Below are 11,095 nucleotides of genomic sequence, written 5' to 3' on the forward strand. Positions count from 1 at the left end.
CTACTCCAATTGGGGTTACGTGACTACCACACTGGCGGGCCGCTGGGCCTGATCCGGGCGCAGGCAAAGGCTCTGCTCTGCCCCTACTCCAATTGGGGTGACGAGTGTACCACGCCGGCAGGCCGCTGGGCCTGATCCGCCGGTCTGTCGCAGGTCTGCCTACCTTGCAGGCACGGGCGGCGGCTCTGCCCTGCCCCTCCTACCATGCCCGCGGACCCCTGGGCCTGTTCTGCCGGTCATTCACAGGTCTGCCTACCTTGTGGGCGCGGGTGGCGGCTCTGCTCTGCCCCTACTCCAATTGGGGTTACGTGACTACCACGCCAGTGAGCCGCTGGGCCTGTTCCGGGCACAGGCGGCAGCTCTGCTCTGCCCCTCTGGCTTGATGACAAAGTGAGAGAGACTCGGGTGTTTGTGACTCACTTTCTTTACCAGGAGACCAACTGTTTCTGTCGCCGCTGGTATTGATGAAGTTCTCTCCTCCGCCGCTTTCTGATGACATCAGATCTCTGCCATGTTGGTATCCCATGCGAATGGCAGCATTTCGTTCCCTTTGCCAGGTGACCAAAGCAACGGGTGAGTCCTGACCGGCCCTCACAAGCCCCGTCTCAGTCCTGTTGCCACTGCCTATGAAGCCCAAAATGTATTTTTATTCCCCTGTCCATTGCCTGTCTTTATATATTTTGGAAGAAGGGAATGGAAGATAAGAGAGAGGAGAATAAAAATAATCTTTGAGTCATTGAGGGAAAATTGAGGAAGCAAAATACAAAGTACACAAACACAAAGATTAAAATACAAAGCATTGAACACAATCACTGATTTTTAGTTCAAAGTCAAAAAAAAAGAAAGAAAAAAGAAAAGTGTTATTTGCCAAATTCAGGAAGAGACTGGAGCATTTCAGACATTTTTATCAAATAAGGAGTGCTGCAAGCAGTGTTTTGTGATAACACACATTGTGCAAAGCATTGATGGTTTACTCTTGCCTAAATTTTGTACAATCTGAGCTCAAAATTTGAAAGGATAGGGGGGAAAGTGATGCACTTTCAGAGCTCCTGGAGATCATGAACAAAGCTTGTATAACTTGAAGATACAACATGTAGCTGTACAGCTGACAAATGCATTCATGTATTAATGTCGGCTGCAGAATGACTACACAGCTAGACGCCAGTCCTATGAGAAAACCCCAGAGAAACAAGGGAGAAAAGGTGACCTAAAAGGCACCATAAGATTTGTTCCAGTAGATAGCTAGAAAACATGGTAACAAATTATTCCGTTTTGTAGAAAGTAGAACAAATGTTAAGCATTATTATTTCTTGATATCCTGTATTTATCAAGCACTTTATTTCTAACTCATTTAAATCCTCATATCTTACAGAATTTCAAAAGATTTAAATAATGCATACAAAGTCACACAGCTAAACATAAGTGACAGAGCAACATATGAATTCAGATCTGTTTGGATTCTTTTTCTCCCAAGTTTACTTAAAAATGTTTTTTATTTCTAGGAATACATTCTTCTTGTTAAAAATTAAATATTAGAGGTAAGGCTATAGTTCCTTAAAAACTACTTCCTTTCCCATTACTCTTTCTCATCACCCTCCCCTCTTATTAGTGTACACACACAAACATATACCTTCAGCACCACCCTATGGGTATGAGATTATATAAATGTGTGCGTGTATGTGTGTATATGTGTGTGTGTGTGTGTGTGTGTGTGTATATATATATTTTTTTTTTGCCACTGATTAACTTAAGAATTTCTCTTGTAGATTTTTTCTAATTTTTTTAATTCTCTTTTATTGCTGAGTAATATTCCATTGTGTGAATATTTAAACAGTTTCCAGGTTTTCTTTATTAAGAGTTGTATTTTTCATTATTAATGTTGAGTGAATAAAACAGTATACACATTATTTTCACCAAAAATTAGAATTATAGTCATAATGGTTATATAGTCTAAGCTCTTTCTGTTATTTAAATTTTTATTCTGTTGTCCCAGATGTGGAACACCTAGAAAAATTTACATTGAGCAATAAATAATAGCACTTATGATAACTCTGAAATAATGTCTGAATACTTACTATGTTGGCAGAATTGAAAATTTGGGAGCTAATGAGTTAATACTTGCTCTTAATGAAGACGAAAATAATATCTTGAATTTGAAATAATTTTATTCTGTTTTATGGATTCTTAGTCCTTTCTTGTGAAATTGATTGGGTGAATATTAAAATTAGTCAATTTTAATATGGGGAATTTCAAGTATCCATATTAATTCCTTTCAAATCCTTGCCGGTAACTTGAACTTTATGTGCCTAGGTGATAAAACTCCAAGGAGCACAGTTAGGAAACAATAGTAAGAATGCTGATGAGCTGAGTAAAGTCTCAAAGTTCAGGATGATCCACCAGTCATTTAACTGTTCGAACAAAACATAACACTTTCAGAGGAAAATAACAAAATCCAGAGTTTACAATTCTGGTTATACACAAGGTTTAATTACTATTCCAACAGTACTAGATAAGTTAAGAAACTGAAAAATATTACCCATAGATACGAAAATAATAAAATAATCACTAGAGCACTATTTGACTCAGAAATTGTTAAAGACTGAATACAGGTAAAGATGGATATATTGATGGATATAAGGGGTAAAATTAAGAATGAAAATCTAAGCACTGAAAAATAATATGTTGAAATAAGTATTTTCTTTCGTTGAATTATTTGAAAGTCAATAGATGCTTCAGAATGCATTTTGAATTTTATAACCTACATACAGTAAGAGATATCTCAAACTTTTTTCATTATAGAGTGCTTACATTTATATGAACTGGTATAATTTTAATTGAAGACAGATTATGATATTTTAAGGGTTCACATTAAAATTCCTATAGTGACTTTTTAAAATGACTTTTTGTTTTACTTTTACTTTTATTTGATACATAATAATTACCCCTATACAGGGTACAATGTGATGTTTTAGTTCATGCATACATTTTTAATGATCAAATCATGGTGATTACACATTTAACATTTATTCATGATATGAACATTCAAAATCCTCTCTTCTAGCTATTTTTAAACATACAGTGTGTGTCATTAACTGTAGTCATCCTACACATTACTATACAATACTGCACAATAGAACACCAGAACTTATTCCTCCTAACTATAACATTGTACATATTGACTAACCTTTCCCCACCACCCCTCTCACTTTTCCCAGCCTCCAGTCACCACGATTATACTGTCAACTTCTATGAGGTCAATTCTTTCATATTACACATGAGTGAGATTGTGCGATATTTATCTTTCTATGCCTGGTTCATTTCACTTAATGTCCTTTCGGTTCATGCATATGGTTGCAAAAGGCAGGATTTTATCCTTTTTGTGGAAGCAAAGAACTTCATTGGATATATATTCAAATTTTCTTTTTTTTTTTTAAGAGAGAGAGAGAGAGGGAATTTTTAAATTTTTTTTTTTTTTTTTTAGTTTTCGGCAGACACAACATCTTTCTTTGTATGTGGTGCTGAGGATCAAACCCGGGCCGCACGCATGCCAGGCGAGCGCACTACCGCTTGAGCCACATCCCCAGCCCCTCAAATTTTCTTTATCAATTCATACATTGATGGATAGTTAGGTTGATTCCACATCTTGGCTATTGTTAATTGTACCTAGAACAACTTATTTTTAAAAACATACATGGATATAGGCATAGCAAAACAGACAAAGGAAGAATCAGATGGAACAATAAAAAATATTAACTCAAAGAAGACAGAAAAAAAGGAGTAAAATGAAATAATGAAAAAAACTAATAGAAGACAAATATTAAGATGGTTGTGTTAAACCCCTCAAAACCAATATTTATGTCATATGTAAATAGACTAAACCCTCAAACTAAAAGGGAGAAGTTTCAGTCTGGATTTTAAGAAATGAATTGCAAGCATAACCTCATAACCTCTTCAAAAAAGATGCACTTTTAATATAAAGGCACAGGATAGACTGAAAGTAAAAAATAAACTATAAAGCTACCAATCCTAAGAAACCTGGTGTGACTGTATTAGTATCAAATCAATTGCAAGATATGAACTATGAGTTCAAGAGAGTTGTAAATTCACCAAGAAGTCACACAATGCTAAAGGTGTATTCACAGTCTAATAACAGAGCTGGAAAATACATAAGCAAAAACTTCATAAAATTAAAGAAAAAAAGAAAAACCTATAATAATACTAAGAGATCTTTACCTTTTGAATACTTGTGTGTGTGTGTGTGTGTGTGTCTGTGTGTGTATGTCTGTTTGTGTGTTTAAGTACCAGGGATTGAATTCAGGATCATTCAACCACTGAGCCATATTCCCAGCCCTATTTTGTATTTTATTTAGAGACAGGGTCTCACCAAGTTGCTTAGTGCCTTGCTGAGATTGGCTTTGAACTTTTGTTTCAGAAACAGCAAAAATAAAAATTCAACCCATTTATAGTAATGACTCTCAGAAAATTAAGAATAGAATGAATCTTCCTCATCACACTTATTCAACATACTATAATCCTAATCAGTGTTACAAGGAAAGAAAAAAAATAAAGTTATAAAGACCTGAATGAGAGAATTAAAATAATTTTCACATACAGCATAATGCTTTAAATAGAAAATCCTAAGGAATCTGCAAAATGATTATTAGAAATTAATAAGTGAAGTCAGTAAATTAGGAATTATACCTTAATATTAAAACATTAGTATATACCTACAATACATCACACCAATTCCTCTCCTAGCTGTTTCCTTAATAAAAAAAATGTAAACATACCTTAAATTTTTTTGTATGATCTTATAGCAGCTCTATTCTTAATACCTCCCAAATAGAAACATCCAAAATGCCCCTAAAAAGGAGAGGATAAATAAGTTGCACCATATTTATATATAGAATACACATATGCTATACATATTATACTACAATGAGCTATGGATACACACGTTATGGGTGTATAAATTTGAAAGAAATCATTGAACTTCACACTTAAATGTCTGTGCATTTATATCTCCATCAAAACATTTAGTTGTACTTTTTTGATTTGACATCTGAAACAGAGATGTTAAATCATATGTTCAAATAATAGCAAAACTTACATTTTTTAAGTGCAGCATTTTCTCCATTGTAAATAATGATATTGTGGTATGACATATATGAAGAAATTCTAAACAACATAAATTTCAGCTGTATATTTCTTGTAACATTCTACGAATTTTAGTGTAACAATTCCATTAACTTATAGGTCTTAAAGTAGTGCAATTCTTGATTTACAAGAACTGCCTTGTTTTATTCATTTACTTGTTAATTCATTCAACACATTTGTTGAGTGATTACCACATGCCAATTACTCTCTTAGATTCTGATGATAGAGTAGTGGAAAAAAATTAATAAAAATCTCTTTCCTCATGGAAACTGCACTGTAGTTGGAGAGATAGGCATAAATAAGTTATACAAAACATTTTAGATGAGAATAGGATTAAGGACAAAAATATGGAGAAGGTCTCTTGGGGGAATACCCTGAAATATGTGAAGGAGATAGGTATATAAACATCTAAGGAAGAGCTTTTTAGGCAAAAGGAAAGGTAAGTGCAAAGATTTAAATTGGGAACATGCCTGGGCTTAGGGCATAGAAGCACAGTGTGTCCAGAGAGGAGCAAATGAAGACCTAATTAATAGGAAATGAGATTGGAGTGTTATTCAAGTTATATATGTTCTTGTTCAATGTTTTCAGTGTGTTTTGTGAGTACCACACCTATTTCTATTGGTTTTATTTCTGCTTGGCTGGCAACAATAACTAAGTAAAAGTAACCATCCATGTCCCAGGAGCAAAAGCTTTTTCTTTTTTTCTTTTTTTAGTTGTAGATGTACACAATACCTTTTCTTTCTATTTATTTATTTTATGTGGTGCTGAGGATCAAACCCAATGCCTCACATGTGCTAGGCAAGCACTCTACCACTGAGCTACAACCCCAGCCGCCATAAAGGATTTTTCTCTATTGAACCTCTATATCCTAAGCAGCTTAATGCTAATCAAGTTTGAATTTTAGGACACATATCAAAATCACAATGCTACCTGTAGAGGCTCAGCAAATGACTGGCCTCTAAGAAAGCTCACAAGGTGACCTTTGCTTCATGAAATCACCTCTGAGCCCAAACTGCTTTTTAGCCTTGTAAACTAGAAACGTGAACTTGTTAGTGTCTCAGTCAGGTAGTCATGGAGAGATGCTGATATAGTTTGCAAGTAACTGACATATAAAACTCAAATGCCAGTTTATTAATTTATAACAACAAATCTTTCAAGGAAACCAGTCACCTAAGTCAGTGATCAGTGCTGCTTCTTCCTGTAGGGAAACTATGGCTTTGGAAGCCACTTTATCACAAGATTGGGTAGTGATCATGGTAATTGAGTCAGTCATCTGAGTGTGAGTGTTCTTAACCTCTGGCTCTGTGTGCTTAAGCTCCAATCTCCAACACAAAGCTACACTTGTCAAATAGGACCAGGACAGAACTTCCAACACATATTCCTTACTTGTCTATTTTTGTAATATCCTTCTTATGAAACTCTCCCAAAGATATATTCTTCCTTTAGATGTATTAATGCCTTATTTAAGTCTGACTATGGTTAGTAATCTAGAGTTCCACTAATGTGACTCTGCACATTTTTACTCTGAACCATTGTAAATTAATTCATAGCTTAATTATTGGAGGATAATTTTAGAAGTGGACCAATTTTCAACTGACCAAATTTACTAACCAAAAATTTGCTCTAGATATCTTATTACTATTAATAATCTGATAAAGATGAAAGATGAATGTGAGCATATTCAGTGACATGTTTTTATTTATATATATATAGAGAGAGACATGTTTTTATTAATATATAATATATATATATATATATATATAGAGAGAGAGAGAGAGAGAGAGAGAGAGAGAATGGATATGGTATGTGTAAATGGATACATATCCTCTTGAATATATTCAATGTATTTAAAACTTCTTTTGGATATAGTTTCATTATTAACATATTTTAAAATTATACTAATTTATTTCTAATATTTTAAGAGTGTTTTATTTTTTGCCAATAGATCAACAAGACTAGTTCACCAGTTGGAATAAATTATCTACATTTGCAGAAATAACAAAAACTGAAAACTTAAAAAGATATAAAGTTCATAGCAATTTTTGTGAAATATTAGTTGACAGATTCTCACTTTGTTTTTATAGCAGTATTTTTAAATGCTTAGATTGTTTCTGTCCCAGTTTCTTCACTCCTGCTGCAGAACTGCATTTCAACATAATTGGTTTCCTCTGTAATTTTGTGTTTTATTTTATGAATTTAACAAAACATTCTGCCAAGGAGTCCATAATTTTCATTATGTTGTCAAAAGGACTCAAGGAAAATCAAGGTAAAGAACTCCTGGGCTAAGGGAAAGGTGGGAAAGAGAGAGAGAACCAAAGAGGAGATTCAGCAGATAGCCTGATCTGGTCCTAGGAGGAAGAGAAAATGAGGGATAGAGAGAATGGTGCATGATCCTAAGTCCTCAGAAACTAAGAAGCGTGGCTCCTATATGGTTTTGCCAAATCAGTTATTTTAATACATTTGTAAATTAACATTTTGGCAACTTGATGGTTCTTTGAATTGACCAAAAAAACACCTTCCTGACTTGCTAGAGCACCTCTAAAATATATATGAAATGGATAGCTTTCTTAGGTCTTTTATTTCTTTCATTGTATTGGTTCATGTAAAAATAGATGTTTTGCTATAATGAGATATCTGTTCATACCCCTGATGACAGGCATGACCAAAAAAGGCAATATAACGATAACAAGGATTTGAAGAAATTAGAAGCTTCACACATTACTCTTGGGGATGTAAATTGTGTAGTCATTTTGGAAAATAGGGCACTTCTTCAAATGATTAAACATAGTTACCATATGCATCAGTCAGCTTTTCAATGCTGTGACTAAAAAATCCAATAAGGACAACTTAGAGGAGGAAAATTTTATTTTGGGTTCACACTTTCAGAGTTTTAATTCATAGTCAGTGGACTCCAGGGTTGGGGGCCTAAGAAAGGGCAGAACGTCATGGTAAAAGGGCATGGCAGAGGACTGCTGCTCAGCTCACGGCATTGAGGAAGCAGAGAGTGGGGAGCCAGGGACAAAATATAATCCCAAGGGTGTGCCCCAGTTACCTGCCCTAGACCTACTTCCTTCAGTCACACCCCACCTGCCTACAGTTACCACCCCATAATCCATTCAAATTATTAATCCAAATGGGTCAATCCACTGATTAAGTTAGAGTTCTCAGAATGTAATCATTTCATTTCACCACTCAACATTCCTGAATTACCTAACATCATGTATTTTTCAGGGCACACTGCATATTATATATATGTTGGTAATATGGTGTTATCAAGTCATAAGGTCATGTTACCTACTAATTCTCCTATTCATATGCCCATGAAAGTCAAAAACACGTGCACAGGAACTCTTACGTGTAAATGTTCATAGCAGCATGATTCATAATAGCTAACAAGTGGAAACAACTCAAACATCCCTCAAGTGATAAAGTGGATAAATAAAATGTGGTAGTTTATATAATGGTCTATTATTTGACAGTATAAAGAATGAAGTACTAATGCATACTACACCATAGACGACCCTTGACACATTATGCTAAGTGAAAGAATTCAGTCACAAAAAACAACATATGTTTCCATTATAATGAAATTGCATAAAAAGAGAAAGTAGATTAGTGGGGATACTAATTAATTAGTGGGGTATTTTGGACTAGAGAGAGAGGAGAGAAGGGAGGGGAAGTGGCATGGTAGTAGGAATGATAGTAGAATGAATTGGACATTATTACCATATGTGCATATATAATACACGACCTATGTAACTTTACAACATATAAACCAGACAAATGAAAAATTATACTCCATTTATGTATGATGTGTCAAAAATTGTTCTATTCATGTATAATTAATTAGAACAAATAAAAATATATTAAAAATCATTGAATTATACACTTCAAAGGATGGAAGTAAAAAACAAAGATGTGTGTTCCTTGTGTAGTTTACACTGACATCAGGAATTTTGACCTTTTTATTTTTTTATGAAAGGACACCAACAATCTTCCAAATTTCCATTGTGCTTCATTGCCTTGGGTGTTATCATTGTCTGGTTCAGCATAGATACTGATTCACTTAATAGTAAAAAAATAAACTATGTTATCTCTTAGAGCTTTAGATCGATGTATGGATCTATTTCAGTGAATATGAGATATGAGATATGGAATATGATATGGATATGAGAAATGGAATCCTTTCTATTAACTGGTGGCAAGAAAAAACAGCAGAGGTTCAGGAGATCCTTTCCATAATGTGAGCAGGTAGCATTTCTGGACAGAAAACGAAAGTGAGGTAGAGAAAATTTTGATTGGTCACTGCTTAATGTTGGCCTCATTTGAACACGTTCTGATCAAGTGGAAGCCTGTGATTGACTGAAGCATGGCTACAGTAATTGTCTGAGACTCGGCTATTTATTACAAAGGTATACTCCTATGTTAGATTTTCTATTAGTCTAATATACTGTATTAGTCAGCTTTTCATCACTGTGACCAAAATATCTGACAAGAACAACTTTGAGGAAGAAAAAATTTTTTTGGCGCACAGTTATAAAGGTCTCTGTCTATGGTCCTCTGACTCCAATGCAGAAACATGACAGAAAGACCTTGTGGAGAAAACCTGCACAACTCATGGCAGTCAGGAAAGAGAGAGAGAGAGAGAGAGAGAGAGAGAGAGAGAGAGAGAGAGAGAGAGATCCACCAGGAGAAGAGAAGAGGGGGCCAGGGAGTAGAAAAACCCTTCAACTAGGTCCCACCTCCCAGTAATACATTTAGTATCAATGGATTAATCCACTGATGAAATCAGAGCCCTCATGATCCAATCATTGCCTAAAAGTAAAAGTCTCACCTCTGAATCTTTGCATTGGGAACCAGGCTTTCAGCACACAAGATTTTTTTTTTTTTTTTTGGGGGGGGGGAGGGGTGAACATTCCAGATCCAAACCATTACACATACTAACTTAAGTTGCAGTTCAGAAATGAGAGTGAGCCTCAGAATGAATTTAGTTTAATTTAATACTGGGTAGCTGCCTTGAGAAACAGAATGTATTTCATTAAGGATACTTCACTTGGGTTCAATTCTCAAACACCATCAGCACTTGCTAGCTATAAAAGCTTGGACCAATGACTCTTTGATCTTTGGTCCCTTCATGAAAAATGAAGATAATAATACCCCCCATCATAAGGTGTTCTGAGAATTTAATTATATGCAGAAAGCTCTTGGCACAGCATCTAACTTGTAATAAGTATTGAATAAATAGTTATTCACACAGTTACTGTTTATATTTATTACCATTATTATTTACAACAGTTTCTAATCAAATGCTTTCCTCTTAGAGTAGGCAAAAGATCTTTCATGGCTGTTGACTCTTCTTCTCAAGCCCTGTTGATGTGTACTGTCCTCTTCACAGATATGACATAAAAGATATGATGCAATTCTTAAGCGTTTACATTGTCAGTTGAACAAGGTTCAGTCAAATAGAAGATAATGGCGATGGAACATTCAACAGCTGGAAAAAACTGCAGCTGAACTAAGAAAATGTGTTTGAAAAAAAGAGTGACATTGCCATTGGGCAATGTGTAACACAGACCATGACAACAAAACTTTGGGGACAGAATTTTAAGAAAACCGTTTGGTTGCTTAACAACCAGCATCCACTGGCAGAGGCCTGTCTTAATGACAGATATATTTTATCTTTTTTGAATCAGTTATCTGTTGTTTAAAGTACTTTCCAACCTTATAACAGGTGGCACTAGATAGACAAAAGCAATGCTTACAAGAAAATAGTGGAAGAACCTGTGTGAACATTTCAAGTGTGTATAATACATTATGCTTACATTTTAACAACGTTGAATTCACTGTGCTACAAAGTAAAAACTTAGAAGAAGAGAAACAATAGAATTTTCAATAATTTAAATTGTTGAGATAGTAAAAATGGTTGTTTTCAAATTTT

At 34.8% G+C, this 11,095-nt stretch overlaps 1 pseudogene; it reads left to right on the forward strand.

Annotated features, from left to right (window-relative positions):
* The window catches only part of LOC107140813, a 48,170-nt pseudogene extending 37,480 nt beyond the window's left edge, over window positions 1–10,690 (forward strand).
* Window positions 10,691–11,095: the final 405 nt, after the last annotated feature.

Source organism: Marmota marmota, unplaced genomic scaffold (assembly GCF_001458135.2).
Source record: "Marmota marmota marmota unplaced genomic scaffold, marMar, whole genome shotgun sequence".
Taxonomy (NCBI): domain Eukaryota; kingdom Metazoa; phylum Chordata; class Mammalia; order Rodentia; family Sciuridae; genus Marmota; species Marmota marmota.